The sequence below is a fragment of the Alosa sapidissima genome, chromosome 4 (assembly GCF_018492685.1).
Source record: "Alosa sapidissima isolate fAloSap1 chromosome 4, fAloSap1.pri, whole genome shotgun sequence".
NCBI classification, from domain to species: domain Eukaryota; kingdom Metazoa; phylum Chordata; class Actinopteri; order Clupeiformes; family Clupeidae; genus Alosa; species Alosa sapidissima.
Window position 1 is genome coordinate 38,851,603 of NC_055960.1, and position 17,500 is coordinate 38,869,102.

At 40.8% G+C, this 17,500-nt stretch overlaps 1 long non-coding RNA gene across 1 annotated transcript in view; it reads right to left on the minus strand.

The window, feature by feature from the left end:
* Positions 1–891, minus strand: part of LOC121707378 — a 27,400-nt gene extending 26,509 nt beyond the window's left edge. The window contains exons 1-2 of the long non-coding RNA XR_006031309.1: positions 641–891; positions 203–344 (exon numbers count right to left, since the gene is read on the minus strand). This is a non-coding gene — a long non-coding RNA (uncharacterized LOC121707378). The remainder of the gene's footprint in view (positions 1–202; positions 345–640) is intronic.
* Positions 892–17,500: the final 16,609 nt, after the last annotated feature.

Below are 17,500 nucleotides of genomic sequence, written 5' to 3' on the forward strand. Positions count from 1 at the left end.
GGGAGACAAAGAAGCCGTCAGCTCTGCACGGAGACCGAGAGACAAAAAGACAGGCGGCACTTTGCCACTCTCGCGACAAATATCACAGTTTCTCATCAAACTCCCACGGGAGAACTCGCAGGCTGAGAACAGAGCCCTACCTACCTGAGAGAGTTTTAAAAAAAACTTTTGGGAGACAAACTTAACAAACATTAGGACTTACTGAGGCGTAGGCGAAGTCCCAGCCAACTCCGCGGCGGGGACCCATAGCGATGCATTACTGCCGGCCGGATTCCACTGGAGCATTCAAGTTAGTGTTGTTCCGCCGAGGTTCCTCCGGAGAACTCTACTGCGCATATCAGGTCCTACACACACACACACACACACACACACACACACACACACACACACACACCGGGCGCCGAGTGACGTTGTGTAAAGAGTTTTAATGATCAGAGTTAAGCATAGCTGTAATCGACGCGGGTGGAATACAATCCTCTGCGGCCGCGTAGCCAAACACATGCCCAGAAGCCGAAGCGATTTGGCTCATCTTTGAAATGGTCGCGTTGGAAAACAATCAAATCGCCACATGGTTCTGTAGAGGCCAAACAAAAACAAAGATCAGAATGCCGCGTCGCGTTCAGTGGCTCCGCTAGTATACCTGTTGACGCGAGGCTTCCAATGGTCCTTGCCACCCATGTCGGAACTCCGTTAGTCCAGCCTTTGGTCTCGCGCTGAACGGATTAGTCAATCGTTTTCTCTTGGCATCCCGCGTATGTCCGTTCTGTTGTCACTCTGACCTCCGGGAAGCCTCTTCGCCAAACAAAAGAGCAAACAGAGACGCCACACATCCTCTGGGCTCAGTTGAGTCCTCGCCACCGTGTCCATTCATTCGGCCGTTTCCCAGTGGACTAGTCTATCCCTCCCCCTCCTCGCGTCTGCTGTCCGGATTAGCTCCACTCTCTGGGCGCCAGAGGGCGCTATGCTGGAGAAACCCCTCGACCTCGACAGACTGATTTCAGTCGCAGCCAGCTGCATTATATGGGGGGGGGGGGGGGGTTGGTGGGTATGAGGTTGGTGGTTATATATGTGTGTGTGTGTGTGTCCAGTGTTGGGCAAGTTACTTCAAAAGCGTAATGCATTATTTATCACTTGTTACTGTCATCTCAAATTATCAAATTAATTTGTTACATTACAATATTACTGTCTTTGAATTGTAAGGCATTACACTACGTTTACATTACTTTCACCAAAATAACAGGAAATATGGATTTGGTGTTCTCAATAGATCTTCATGTGTTCAATGCAGCTCATTACACGGCAGGAGGTGTGTGGTATGGCATAATGACTGAGCTAGGCTTAAGGCTAACAAAAGAACAATATAATGGTTGCAGTTATGGCTCATGAGACAATGTAGGCCCCAAAGGTCACTCACAACTTAATATAGTAAAATATAGCCATAGTGAAATTGTATGTTGACTTTAAATGGTTCCTTTCCTTCCACTTACAGTGGTGTAGACTTAATGCAAATAGTTTGAGAATAATGGCTACGATCTTTGTCTGTAAAAGCAACATTTTAGTTATTATCACTGCTTGAAATGAGAAGTATAGCCTAACCATGTTAGATTTGTTGCATGAATGGAAGAGATAACTCAAATTCCCTTTCAACAGTCATCTAAACAAGGCAATCAAATTCCAGGACCAGCATAGATGACTTTTTTAATTCTTGGATAATCTTCTCTGGTGCCAATTGAGCATTTCTCAATTTTGGATTAAAAAGCAAAGTAACTTCAGTTACTGAGAATTGTACCGAGTAAAATATTACTGAAATTGTATTGGCAATGCCTTACATTACTGCATTACAGCAAAAAGCAATGCATTACTGTAATGACATCACTTTTTTAATGCATTACTCCCAACACTGTGTGTGTCTGAGTGAGTGTCGTGTGTGTGCATCTTCGTGTGTGTGTGTGTGTATGTATGTTCATGTGTATGTGTGTGTGTGCATGTTCATATGTGTGTGTGTGTGTGTGTGTGAATGTTCATGTGTGTGTGCATGTTCATATGTGTGTGTGTGTCTGAGTGAGTGTGTGTGTGTGTGTGTGCATGTTCATACATATGTGTTTGTGTGTGTCTGAGTGAGTGTGTGTGTGTATTTGTGTGTATATATGTGTGTGTGTGTGTGTGTGTGTGTGTGTGTGTGTGTGTGTGTGTGTATGTACAGTATGTGTATGTTCTTGTTATTTCTTGAATTTCCCCTTGGGGATCAATAAAGTATCTATTCTATGTATGTATGTGTGTGTCTGAGTGAGTGTGTGTGTGTATTTGTGTGTATACTGTATATGTGTGTGTATGTGTGTGTGTGCATGTTCATATGTGTGTGTGTGTGTGTGAATGTTCATGTGTGTGTGCATGTTCATATGTGTGTGTGTCTGAGTGAGTGTGTGTGTGTGCATGTTCATGTGTGTGTGCATGTTCATATGTGTGTGTGTGTCTGAGTGAGTGTGTGTGTGTGTGTGTGCATGTTCATACATATGTGTTTGTGTGTGTCTGAGTGAGTGTGTGTGTGTATTTGTGTGTATATATGTGTGTGTGTGTGTGTGTGTGTGTGTGTGTATGTACAGTATGTGTATGTTCTTGTTATTTCTTGAATTTCCCCTTGGGGATCAATAAAGTATCTATTCTATGTATGTATGTGTGTGTCTGAGTGAGTGTGTGTGTGTATTTGTGTGTATACTGTATATGTGTGTGTATGTGTGTGTGTGTGTGTGTATGTATGTGTATGTTCTTGTTATTTCTTGAATTTCCCCTTGGGGATCAATAAAGTATCTATTCTATGTATGTATGTGTGTGTGTGTGTGTGTGTGTGTGTATGTATGTGTGTATATATCTGTGTGTGTGTGTGTGTGTGTGTGTGTTTATATATCTGTGTGTGTGTGTGTGTGTGTGTGTTTATATTTCTGTGTGTGTGTGTGTGTGTATGTATGTGTAGTGTGTACATGATACAGTAAATACATGAATGTAATACATGACTGCTGTTACTCTCACTCTCTCCTCCTCTACTCTTTTCATCCTCTCATCATCTCACCTCTCTCTCTCCTCCACTACTCTTTTAATCCTCTCATCATCTCACCTCTCTCTCTCTCCTCCTCTACTCTTTTCATCCTCTCATCATCTCACCTCTCTCTCTCTTTCTCTCTCTCGTCTGTCTCTATTCACCCCCCACCTCTCCTGCTTAAGTTCCTTTTCATCTCCTCCTTGGCTCTTTCTCTTTTTCCATCTCTCTCTCTCTTTCTCTCTCTCTTTCTCTCTTGCTCTCCCTCTCTCTCTTTCTCTCTCTCTTTCCCTCTCGCTCTCCCTCTCTAAAATCAGACAGTCCAGCACAAGTCTTTCATCTGTCTCCAAAGCCCCCTTTCTCCTGCCAGACTGGCCATATGAGGGGCACACACACACACTCATACACACACGTACACACACACACACACACACACACACACACACAGACACACACACACACTCGTACACACATGTACACACACACACACACAGACACACACACACTCATACACACATGTACAAACATACACACACCCTTACCTACACACGTAGACCACTTACAGTCACAATAGAGTCGCATAGGTTCTCACACAACTCACACACACAAACAGCACAACTCACACACACACAAACAGCACAACTCACACACACACAAACACCACTGAAATGCACACACAACTGTACTTACATAACACATTCATACAGTATTTTACACACACATTTCCAATATACTTTCACACGCATTGGCACAACTCTCTCTCTCTCTCACACACACACACACGTACACACACACACAGATCCTGCCAGGTTGGCCATAAGAGGAGCATTAGCCTCCTCCTCCACTGTGCCCAGCCAACAATACTGACATCAAACAGTCCTGTCCATCACACACACACACTCACACACACACTCTCATCAAACAGCCCTGTCCATCACACACACTCACACACACACTCTCATCAAACAGCCCTGTCCATCACACACACACACTCAAACACTCACTCTCATCAAACAGCCCTGTCCCATCACACACACACACTCAAACACTCACTCTCATGAAACAGCCCTGTCCATCACACACACACACTCACTCTCATCAAACAGCCCTGTCCATCACACACACACACTCACACACACACTCTCATCAAACAGCCCTGTCCATCACTCACACACACTCTCATCAAACAGCCCTGTCCATCACACACACACTCACTCTCATGAAACAGCCCTGTCCATCACACACACACACTCACTCTCATCAAACAGCCCTGTCCATCACACACACACACTCACACACACACTCTCATCAAACAGCCCTGTCCATCACACACACACACTCACACACACACTCTCATCAAACAGCCCTGTCCATCACTCACACACACTCTCATCAAACAGCCCTGTCCATCACACACACACTCACTCTCATCAAACAGCCCTGTCCATCACACACACACACTCACTCACTCATCAAACAGCCCTGTCCATCACACACACACACTCACACACACACTCTCATCAAACAGCCCTATCCATCACACACACACTCATTCACTCACTTATCAAACAGCCCTGTCCATCACTCACACACACACACACACACACTCACTCACTCATCAAACAGCCCTGTCCATCACACACACACACACACACACACACACACACACACTCACACTCATCCAACAACCCTGTCCATCACACACACACACATACACACTCACACTCACTCTATCACACACACACATACTTAAACACACACACCAGCAGAAATTACTCCTGCAAAGCACATCTTCTGGAGTCTCCACACACACACACACTCTCTCAGTGTGAGAGTTTACTATTACCCAGCGCTAGCGCCTCTGTGTGTGTGTCGTGTTGGTCAGTCTGAGGAGCAGAGGTGTGTGTGTGTGTCATGTTGGACACATATGGAATGTATTCCTAAACTAACAGATGGTCCATCTGAGGCCCAGATGTGTGTGTGTGTGGGTGTGTGTATGTCGTGTGTGTGTGACGAAACTACCTCGAGTTTCCGTCTAGTTTTGGGCTTGTCCACAGAAGCAGAGAGGCAGAGGTGGCAAAGTGCAGAAAGACTAACAGAGGGGTAACACATAACATATATGCAGGTGGCCAGCCCCATTCTAAATTGCAGGGGTAGACAAAACAAACAATTAACACACAATTCAGGAGACAGACTCTAAGACAAAATAGTAATGTTCCTCCATGAACTAAGAACAGATTCAAATAAACATCACATAGTAAACACATTCAAAGAGGTACATATAGGGACGAACATACAGAGCAACTTGATCAGGATTGCCCAGCTCCCCCCTCTTGGCGCTTCCCACTTGAACATGGCCAGTTCCCTCCGGAACCCAATTAAAAGTCCATTGTTTCCCGACGGCACCCCTTTGCTGCCGGACAGCAGTAACATAACATGCAAACATTTACACAGAAGTTTGTGCACCAACCTGTATGAAATAAATGCTATGCATAGTAAATAGTGTTTAGTGTTTCCATGTACTTGACGTGAGTGACGTTGCTTAATGTGTCTGTGCATTTGTTGGTGTGTGTGCGCGTGTATAAGACGGCATACTCCATAGTCTGTGCCGTCATGGCATTAAATATGTGCGGTCACATTTAGGACCGTCACAGTGTGTGTGTGTGTTTGTGTGTGCATGTGTGTGTGTGTGTATGTCGTGTTGGACACATATGAAGTGTATTCCTCTACAAACAGCTGGTCCATCTGAGACCCAGAGATGACGACTCACCTAGGACACCTGAGACACCTGCCACCAGGTGTGACCCTCCCGCACCTCTCTCTATCACACACACACACACCTCAGGCTCATGCGGTTCATATTGCTCAGACTCAATGATGTCGTGGAGGCTAAACGCTGTTTATGCACCTCCTGAAATTCAGAAATAGCGTTTACGCACCTACCAGAGACTTTCTAATGAGGAGACACAGCACTCAAAAAATCCTCCATAGAAATGCATGGGGTTAGTTTGTAACGCCAATATGGCAGTTGTCTACACATCTCACCCCTTCCTCGGCAAAACGTTGACATGTGAATACATTAAGCCAATCATGTGGTGTGATGTGAATACATTGAGCCAATGATATAGTGCAGTGGTCCCCAAACTTTTTCTTCCGAGGGCCAGCTCACTATGCCTGGCTGAGTATATCAGTAACCATAAATAGCTTAGCGCTGTGAACAAAGGCAGTCTACCTTAGTTGAATATTCCATTACATTTAATCTATAGGCTATTGCAATTTAATACCATTGTTATCTGTGTTTATATTGCCATCATGCCATATCAGTAATAATACTAATAATAGCATTCTCAAAACTATAAGCAGGGAGTCCCAAAAGTATATTTTTAACTCTGAACTTTGCATACACAGCTCAAGTTGTGAACAAGCAATATCCTACAAATAATTTAAAGTTCTCAAACTATGAGTTTTATGAAGTGGTGGCAGAAACATCTGAAATGACCACCATTCTAACTTTCACTCACCTGATGAGAACTTTGTGAACTCTGTATGAACATTTGAACGAGTGAATAAAAAATATAAATAATTATACCAGAAAGTTTCAGAATTATGACTTGAATAGAAGTTAGTTAGTTATTAACAATTAATTGATACATTTTTAGAATACTTTGAGCACTGATGCAGTCAGCAGAGGCCTCTTCCATTATTTGCAGGTAGGCCTACTATACATTTCATTCCGTTTTCGATGGCAAACGCGAAACAGCGCCAAAACAACCACCAGTGGACAAAAAGAGTATTACATGTGTGAATGGGGGAAATTACGGAGGTTATAGTTTGACGATGTCGTACTCGGTGACCAATCAGGTTAGATTCAGTTAGGACACGGTTTCCTATGTTAACGATTAGCTTCAGTTAGGACACGGTTTCATATGCTAACGATTAGCTTCAGTTGGGACACGGTTTCCTATGCTAATGATTAGCTTCAGTTGGGACACGGTTTCATATGCTAACGATTAGCTTCAGTTAGGACATTTCTGTTTTGCCTGTTCACATGCAAAGACTGTCCACACTCCCTAAACCCACGCAAAGTTAAAGGATCACTCCCTAAACCCACATAGAGTTAAAAGACCACTCCCTATAACCACAGACAATTAAAGGATCACTTTGTAAACCCACATAGTTAAAGGATCACTCCATATACCCACACACAGGTAAAGAATCACTCCATATAACCACAGGCAGTTAAAGGATCACTTCCTATACCCAGACAGAGTTAAAGGATCAGTGTCAAAAGTCAAAGTCAAAGTCAAAGTCAGCTTTATTGTCAATTTCTTCACATGTTCCAGACATACAAAGAGATCGAAATTACGTTTCTCACTATCCCACGGTGAAGACAAGACATTTTACCAATTTAAGTCCACAGACAAACATAACATTCAAGTAAACAAAAAAGTAAGTAAATAAGTAAATAAGAGGGCACATATAATAATGAAAAAATAAGAGCAGCAAAATTTGGTTGAAATTGTGCATGGACAGTCAATAAAATACTAGTGCAAAGTCAGGCCAATAAAAGGCTTGGGTAGTTCTGTTTGACCTAAGTAATAAAGAAAGTGGCATAGTGGTGCAAGTTATGTAAGAGCAGCAGAAGTGTTGTCTATACTCATACACAGTAGGATCACTCCATATATCCACATACAGTTAAAGGATCACTGTCTATACTCATACACAGTTAAAAGATCACTCCATATAGCCATGCACAGTTAAAGGATCAGCCCTTATAACCATATAACCATAACCCTCAATGCAAACAAGCTCAAATAGGCAGCTTCACCACCCAACAGTCTGCTGTACTAGTTCTGCTTCACTTGTTTTCAACCCCCTCCATGAGATGTGTGTGTGTGTGTATGTGTGTGTCAGAGTGAAGTGAGTGTGTGTGTTTATGTGAGGTGTGAGATGTGTGTGTGTGTTTATGTGAGGTGTGTGTGTGCGTGTGTACTTGGAGTCACCAGAAGGCCCTTAGCCACCCAGTTAATCTGTAGGCCTCCTGCTCTTAAGACTATTAAGCCAAAGGAGGATGCTTAATCTCCTCAGCCAGAGAGCACACACACAGCACTGATTTCACACCACATTAAAGACTACACTCACTACACACACACACACACACACACACACACACATTAAGATGGTCAAAAGAACACAGACTGCAGAAAAGTGATATAGACAGGCAGATCACGAAGATGAACACCTGTGAGACGCAGACGAAATACTGAAGGAGTGTTTCACTCCATCTCATGATGGCCTGGGAGTGCTTTGGTGGCACTAAAATGTAAAAGAATACATTTGTTCACTAGTTAGAGCTGTGTTCACTAGTTAGAGCTGTGTTCACTAGTTAGAGCTGTGTTCACTAGTTAGAGTGTGTTCACTATAGAGCTGTGTTCACTAGTTAGAGCTGTGTTCACTAGAGCTGTGTTCACTAGTTAGAGCTGTGTTCACTAATTAGAGATGTGTTAACTAGAGAGCTGTGTTCACTAGTTAGAGCTGTGTTCACTAGAGATCTGTGTTCACTAGTTAGAGCTGTGTTGACTAGTTAGAGCTGTGTTCACTAGAGCTGTGTTCACTAGTTAGAGCTGTGTTCACTAGAGCTGTGTTCACTAGTTAGAGTTGTGTTCACTAGAGCTGTGTTCACTAGTTAGAGCTGTGTTCACTAGAGAGCTGTGTTCACTAGAGCTGTGTTCACTAGTTAGAGCTGTGTTCACTAGAGCTGTGTTCACTAGTTAGAGCTGTGTTCACTAGATGAATTGAATGATGAATCTACATCAGATCAGGAGTAGTTGGTCTGAAATTAGAGAGATGAAGTGACTACACTCGAGCTGAAGCACATTGAAAATGCAATGATTTTGTGAAATCATTTAGTGCTCAAACCGTATTACTTTTGCAAGCCTGATTTTAGCGATGGAATAGGATAAATGACAACAGGCTCAGTTGTAGCCTAAAGCCTATCTGCTATTTCCTGAACGAGGAATAGGCTATGCCTCTGATTGGTGGGCACCTCAGTTTGCTTCAGTCTACTACAGGCAGATAACTTTGGGGACCAGTCGTCAGAGTAGGCTACCTTCTACCACTGAAAAGGTATGACTAATGGAGTGAAAATGAAATAAAAAAAAAAACACATTTAAGTAGGCTACTGGTGTAGTATTTGTGGAACCAATCTGTGATTCCCTGATCAGAATGATGGCAATTATATCTGAATTAGCCTAGCCTATTCACCACCGAGTCCAATTATATCTGAATTAGCCAAGCCTATTCACCACCGAGTCCAATTATATTTGAATTAGCCTAGCCTGTTCACCACCGAGTCCAATTATATCTGAATTAGCCTAGCCTGTTCACCACCGAGTCCAATTATATCTGAATTAGCCTAGCCTATTCACCACCGAGTCCAATTTTGCACAGTTGGTTACAGTAGGCTAACATTATCCTACATTTGCCTACAGCAGTGGTCCCCAAACTTTTTCTTCCGAGGGCCAGCTCACTATGCCTGGCTCTAAGAGAGGGTCAGAGACTCGGAGTATCAGTAACCATAAATAGCTTAGCGCTGTGAACAAAGGCAGTCTACCTTAGTTGAATATTCCATTACATTTAATCTATAGGCTATTGCAATTTAATACCATTGTTATCTGTGTTTATATTGCCATTATGCCATATCAGTGTAAAATGTAGCTCAAATGAAACTAGAAGGAATTACCAGTGCATGAAAATGCTAAAGTTGTGATGTAAAATATCATGTATAGTTAAAACAGATAATACAGAGATGGTTACTACGGTGATGCTAGGATAGACATGGTGGTTGCATAGCTTAATAAAAGTTGATAGTTTAAAAGTAGACTGTTTAAAAACTGAATGTAGATAGTTTAAAAGTTGTTGATAGACAGTAGATAGTTTAAAAGTTGTTGATAGACAGCTAGTTTAATAGATAGTTTAATGATAGTTTAAAAGTAGACCGTTTAAAAGTTGAAGGTAAATAGTTTAAAAGTTGTTGACAGACTGGAAGTTGAATGAATGTTGATATTCAAATAGTTTAATGGCTGTGTATAGGTAGATATTTGACGATAACTGAAAGTTGGAATGGCTCTAATGTTTGCTAGCAGTTATGCTAAGATTTTTAACTATGCTAACCATGCTACTTAGCTAATGTTTTATAGCAGTGCTAGCAATGCTAACCTGCTAACCATGCTACTTAGCTAACGTTTTCTAGCAGTTTAATGAATGTTGATATTCAAATAGTTTAATGGCTGTGTATAGGTAGATATTTGACGATAACTGAAAGTTGGAATGGCTCTAATGTTTGCTAGCAGTTATGCTAAGATTTGTAATTCTGCTAACCATGCTACTTAGCTAATGTTTTATAGTAGTGCTAGCAATGCTAACATGCTAACCATGCTACTTAGCTAACTTAACTAACATTTTCTAGCAGTTTTGCTAAACATGCTAACTATGCTAACTATGTTAACCATGTGACTTAGTTAACCAAGCTTATGATTTTTAGTAGTTATGCTAACTATGCTAACTAGCATGCTAACTATGTGAACTAGCATGCTAACATGTTAGCATGCTAACTATGCTAACCATGTTACTTAGCTAACCTAGCTAATCATTTTTAGCAGTTTTGCTTAAAATGCTAACTAGCATGCTAACTATGCTAACCATGTTACTTAGCTAACTTAACTAATCATTTTTAGCAGTTTTGCTAAAAATGCTAACTAGCATGCTAACATGCTAGCATGATAACTATGCTAACCATGTGACTTAGCTAACCTAGCTAATCATTTTTAGCAGTTTTGCTAAAAATGCTAACAATGCTAGCAATGTTAACATGCTAACTTTGCTAACCATGCTAACTAGCTACAGTGGGTAGGAGTCATAGTTGATGAAAAGTGTTGATAGTTGATGACAAGTTAAAAGTTGTTGATAGACAGCTAGTGAATGTATATAGTTTAAAAGTTTAAAAGTTGAATGTAGATAGTTTAAAAGTTGTTGATAGACAGCTAGTTTAATAGATAGATAGTTTAATGATAGTTTAAAAGTAGACCGTTTAAAAGTTGAATGTAAAAAGTTCAGTAGTTTAATGGGTTACATTGTTTAACAGTGGATTATTGTAGTGAGGACTTTTATTTTGAAACAGTTTTGGGCAGAGGAAACAGTTGAATAGGATGTGTAGTCTTAATTGACCCAGATTGTATGCTTAAAGCCTGAGACTGCAGGTGGCCTGAACACCTGCCATAGGATTCTAATTGCTTAATGGCCGTATTATGATGTCATAATCGGCAATGTTAAGTCTAAGGGGATTTTTAAAAAGTTTTTCTTTAATCGTTTAAAAAGTATAAAAGTTTCAAAGTTGAAAAGCCATACCAACCCGATCTGTTTGAAGACCTACGTTACAAAGTTTGAATGAAGTTTCTAAGTTAAACTGTTGAAGAGAAATTGCGTACGGAAAAAGTGGTAAGCGGAATAAGAAGAAGAAGAAGAAGAAGTTGCCTAGGAAGAACAGTACAGTGCATTTTCATGCACTATAATAATACTAATAATAGCATTCTCAAAACTATAAGCAGGGAGTCCCAAAAGTATATTTTTAACTCTGAACTTTGCATACACAGCTCAAGTTGTGAACAAGCAATATCCTACAAATAATTTAAAGTTCTCAAACTATGAGTTTTATGAAGTGGTGGCAGAAACATCTGAAATGACCACCATTCTAACTTTCACTCACCTGATGAGAACTTTGTGAACTCTGTATGAACATTTGAACGAGTGAATAAAAAATATAAATAATTATACCAGAAAGTTTCAGAATTATGACTTGAATAGAAGTTAGTTAGTTATTAACAATTCATTGATACATTTTTAGAATACTTTGAGCACTGATGCAGTCAGCAGAGGCCTCCTACATTGTTTGCAGGTAGGCCTACTATACATTTCATTCCGTTTTCGATGGCAAACGAGAAACAGCGCCAAAACAACCACCAGTGGACAAAAAGAGTATTACACGTGTACAGTTAAGACCCGCCATAGAGAATGAATGAGGGAAATTACGGAGGTTATAGTTTGACGATGTCGTACTCCCGTGCGGGCCAGATGCTATATACCATGGACATGTTTTAGGGGGCCACCTAAAATGAGGTGGCGGGCCGTATCAGGCCCGCGGGCCGTAGTTTGGGGACCACTGGCCTACAGTTATCTTGCGAGTAGGACAAGTTTTTGAAGTGTGTTATTAAGCCTGCCGTTACCTCCTACCAGACACTTTCTTATGTTTAACTGTCAATGCCAATGAAAAATAAATAATTTGACCTGACGGATCATCAGACTCATTCATATCAGTGAACTGAAACAACTGGAACAACAAACCCTGACACACAGTCTGTGTCCCCATAGTTTAAAAAAAAGAAAAGAAAGAAAACAGTCAGGTTCAGGGTCAGGGTTAGGGTTCAGGGTTCAGGGTTAGGGTTAGGGTTAGGGTTCAGGGTCAGGGTTAGGGTTCAGGGTTAGGGTTCAGGGTCAGGGTTAGGGTTAGGGTTAGGGTTAGGGTATAAGATAAGCCTTTAAAGGCCTAGCTCAAAGGACTAGACAGACGTGCTGATGCACTGTCAAAGGAATATATGGTATATATAGATGGCCGAAATAATTAGCTTATTTTAGGTTAACTAGCTGAACAACACAGGTGACCACTACTGCATAATTTCAAGGAGTGCTGAAATGTACATTCTTTTTGACCATTTCTGAACTGTAAAATTCATTCTGCGAGCGCTCTATCCACACAAACCCTACACCAGAGTCCAGCCTATCTCTGTCATATCACAGCTCATTCTGAGAGCGCTCTATGTACATGCTGACCAACTGCAGTCTGGCCTGTGGGTTATCTGGTATCTTGCGCCCTCTAGTGGACAGCACTGAGTCCAACAGCAGCCTGAGAAGATACAGGGCATGAAGTGATGTGTCCATGACATCAGATCCTGTCTGAATAGACCTCTCAAGTTCGCCTACAAATAAGCTGCCATCTTTGCCCAAATAAGGAGATCCGGTATCTTGAGATTTTTTCTATGGGAAAATAACCTTGAATTTCCCCTAGGGATCAATAAAGTATCTATCTATCTATCTATCTATCTAACATGGGGATTTTGAATTATCGTACCTGTTAAACTCTCGCAGGGACGAAGACATTTTGCTCTACACAGTTTTGTCCTTTGCTTTCGAGTGGATACTGTGATCTTCGGTACGTGAAGACGGCACACTTTGATCTTTGCTACTCCAGAGATAACTTACAATGCAACTTGCTACTCCATGTTTTCACTGGGAAAAAGGTTTTTCCGATGCCCATGAACGCTAGGATAGCTTCAATTAACATCCAAATCTCCTTATATGGGCAAAGATGGCAGCTTTGGTTCCTTTTTGTAGGCGAACTTCAGAGGTCTATACTCCTGTCCAACATGACATGATCTTCTTCTTCTTCTCCTTCTATTATCATGATTGTTGTTGTTGTTGTTGTTGTTGGTATTACATTTTTAAAAGAATCTCCAAATCATGTAGCCTGACGGTCCGTGTAACGCTTTGCAGTGCTATGTTCTATTTGCAGAATTCACATGAAAAAATATAAAAATAGGCTTAAAAATCCGTTATCCATTCTTTAGGACGGCACAGTAAATGGGTTATTGTTGCTTATTTTGATTTTCAATTGAGCACAGTTACGGTTTTCTGTTCAGAAGTTAAAAATTGAAATGATGCGTCAATTTTCTAATTTTCCTTTTTTGCCCTTGTGGTTGGACTGAACCACGAACACCGGGGGGAGAACACCATCTAGCTGGGCCAGGCTAGATGGTGGAAGGGAGCGCCGCCTGAAGTTGTTTGTGATTTTGACTCATTACTTTAGAGATTAATGACAAACTTTTTGGGAGAAGGCACGTTAAACATAACTTTCAGCCTATGTTGAACATATCTACAGTAGCCTATATTTGAATACCATGGCCATGCCATAGCAAATAATTCCCCAAAGCAGAATGCTTTGCCATCGACGTCAGTCTTGGCTATACCGGGCTATACAGGCTACCCCGAGCACTGTTTGACATGGTATTTTTGCTTATTTAACGCTTTACGCTAGACTAGGTTTCATTAGGCTAAACGAAGACACAACGGTGAGCCTAATTTATCCGTTTATCCATTTATTAATTTCAACAGCAAATAGCCTACATTGGCCTGTAGGCTACTGGGGCTCACGTAGGCCTACTCATAAGTGTCAGGACGCAGCAATGTCTCCCTCTGCATCTGAAGTTCTGATCTCGAGCTGACATTATCAATCGCTTGGCACCTTGATGCAAGCGGAACTGTGTTTGATAGCCCTCCATCCCTACATCTATTTTTTACAGTCTATGCTCTACATCCGCTGATAAAATGTGATCACCAACATCGCGCGCCAATATCTATCAGGTCACCCACCCCTACGCGTGGTTCAGCCCAACAAAAACAGTAAAAAAAGGGGCCAAAATCCAATATTAACTGAATTTTACTTTTGTTTCCAATCCAGTTTCTGTTTTCTTTATCTTGCGTGACTAATGACACATTTAGAAAATAGCAGCAATTATCTATTTGCTGACCAGTTAAAACAAATTGAAAATTGGATTATCGAACACATTTTTTATTTGGACCAGATGGATGGAACAAATAGAACAAAGCACTGCAAAGCGTTACACGGACCCCTGACGTCATATTCAATTCTAGTCAGAATTTGAGTCTGATACTGCTCCATTGGGACATGATTATGGGGCGTGTTTCAACCGATACAGGAAGGAAAATGCCTCTGCACTCAATTGGACCTAATCAATCAGAGCCACGAAATAGCTTACTGTGAATCCTGTTGGAAGAACACCCAAACCATCCTTCTTTTTCACAAATGCCTTAACATTGTTTTCTGGTCGTTTTTTTTTTAATTATTGTGTTGTCAATATCTTGTACAACAGACGCCATAGCGAAATCTAAATGTTTAGCTTCTAGCGACAGCGTTTTTCTTGCAAATTAAATCAACCGAAGCATGCTCAGGTGACGTGATACATGGACTTCACAACCTCACATTTTGAGGGTGGGGCTACGTTTGGGCTGGTTTTCCAGGCTACAAATTGTGGTTAATCCAGCAACAATACTCATGCGCCTCCTCTGGTTATTAATCACATGATGTGCCTCCTCTGGTTATTAATCACATGATGCGCCTCCTCTGGTTATTAATCACATGATGCGCCTCCTCTGGTTATTAATCACATCCTCCTGGGAACCAAGGAAAAAAAGTGTCCAACAATTTCTTTTTTTTGTGATTTCCTTTCTATTTAGGATTAAAAAAAACATCTTACAATTTTTATTTGTTTAAATTTATTTTTATTTTAAATTTTATAGCATGTAAAATGCCATACCATTTTAGGACCGTTTTACTATGAAAAGGTAGCCATGAAAATAGACAAAAATGGACAAATTATGCTTTTAGTGGTATTAAATTAAGAGTAAACCAAATATAAGGGAAAATGTTATTTATCCTTCTAGACTACTTTATTTGCCTTTTTGGACAGTTGTATTTCTTTTTTCTGGATTGTTCTTTCATCTGCGATAATTCATTTTTTAGTCTTACTTTTCATCTTCTTGAGGCACAGGTTCTCATCTCTGTTTCACTCACTCATCAACTGAGAGCTCCAAATCTGACCCCCCCTCATTCATCCTATACAAATGATCTCCTAAATTTCCCAAAAAATCTAAATATTTTGGTCCTGGTGTCCATTATAATGGACATTCATAAAGTCACTATTATTTCAAAATGTAAATAACTTAACTTCTTTCAAAATGAATCATATGATTCCTGACATTTTCATTAACAAGACCATATATTGCCATCATAATGAGTGCTTAATAAGAAGACACTATTTGACTTATCTCTCCTTCTTCCATAAAATGTGCTTGTTTTGATGTCAACCATTTTTGAGAACCAGGAAGAGGAGGTTCCCAGCAACCCAGCCAATCACATGATATTGCTTGAATTAGATAGATAGATAGATAGATAGATAGATACTTTATTGATCCCCAGGGGAAATTCAAGGAAATTTCCCCTGGGATCAATAAAGTATCTATCTATCTATCTATATCATTAGAAAGCCCAGGATGTCCTCTTTAAAAGACCACAGGAATTGATAGAATAGCTCAAAGGGGTAAAGGGGTATGCTTCTAGAACTTATGTCCACTACAGAGGACATAGGTCTATGGATTGGTTCTCAGGAGGATATGATGCACCTCCTCTGGTTATTAATCACATTAATCACATGATGCGCCTCCTCTGGTTATTAATCACATGATGTGCCTCCTCTGGTTATTAATCACATGATGTGTCTCCTCTGGTTATTAATCACATGATGTGCCTCCTCTGGTTATTAATCACATGATGCGCCTCCTCTGGTTATTAATCACATGATGTGTCTCCTCTGGTTATTAATCACATGATGTGTCCTTTTTGGTTATTAATCACATGATGTGTTTCTTCTGGTTATTAATCACATGATGTGTCTCCTCTGGTTATTAATCACATGATGTGTCCTTTTTGGTTATTAATCACATGATGTGCCTCCTCTGGTTATTAATCACATGATGCGCCTCTTCTGGTTATTAATCACATGATGTGTTTCTTCTGGTTATTAATCACATGATGTGTCTCCTCTGGTTATTAATCACATGATGGTGTCTCCTCTGGTTATTAATCACATGATGTGTTTCCCCTTATGATGTCTCTCCTCTGGTCTTTTATCACGTGTTGTACGTTTCTTTTCTTTCTTAGGTAAAAATTTTAATTTCTGAGTTTTTGTCTTTATTTTCCGACACGCCAAGCTGCAGTCTTATCGAACATGACATCGACATGGGATTTTACAGTGTGACACACAAACCAAGAAGCTGCTTACTAGGGTGTCATATCCTCTAATGCCAATCAGCGTCTCATGCAGCCCTGTCGCCTGTCTAATAGAGTGGCGCTGAGAGTGTGTTAGCAGACGCTTTCTCGGGCCCGGAGGAGTCGATGTGATGTTGTCCTTTTTCTACCCCGTCTTTGTCTCATCTCTCTCCTCCCTTAATTAGCTGTCCAAGGCGCCAGGATTTGCTGGGTGGTAAGATAGGGTGGAGATCTGGGGTGAGAGTGATCAGTGTTGGTGATGGGTTGTAACAGTTGTGTCCACACGGATAAATGAGTGAATGTGCACAATTGATGGTGTGTATGGGTATTCCAATGTGATTGAGTTTAGTTTAATATTGGCTTTGCATTTATTTGTTACTTTGGTGATTGGGAGTGTTTAAGGAGCTAAGCTGCAAAGGAGATAACTAAGAGTAGGCATCATCTATCATCTCTATGTAACATGCTGTTTTGACATTGACATTGTGATAACTAAGAGTAGGCATCATCTA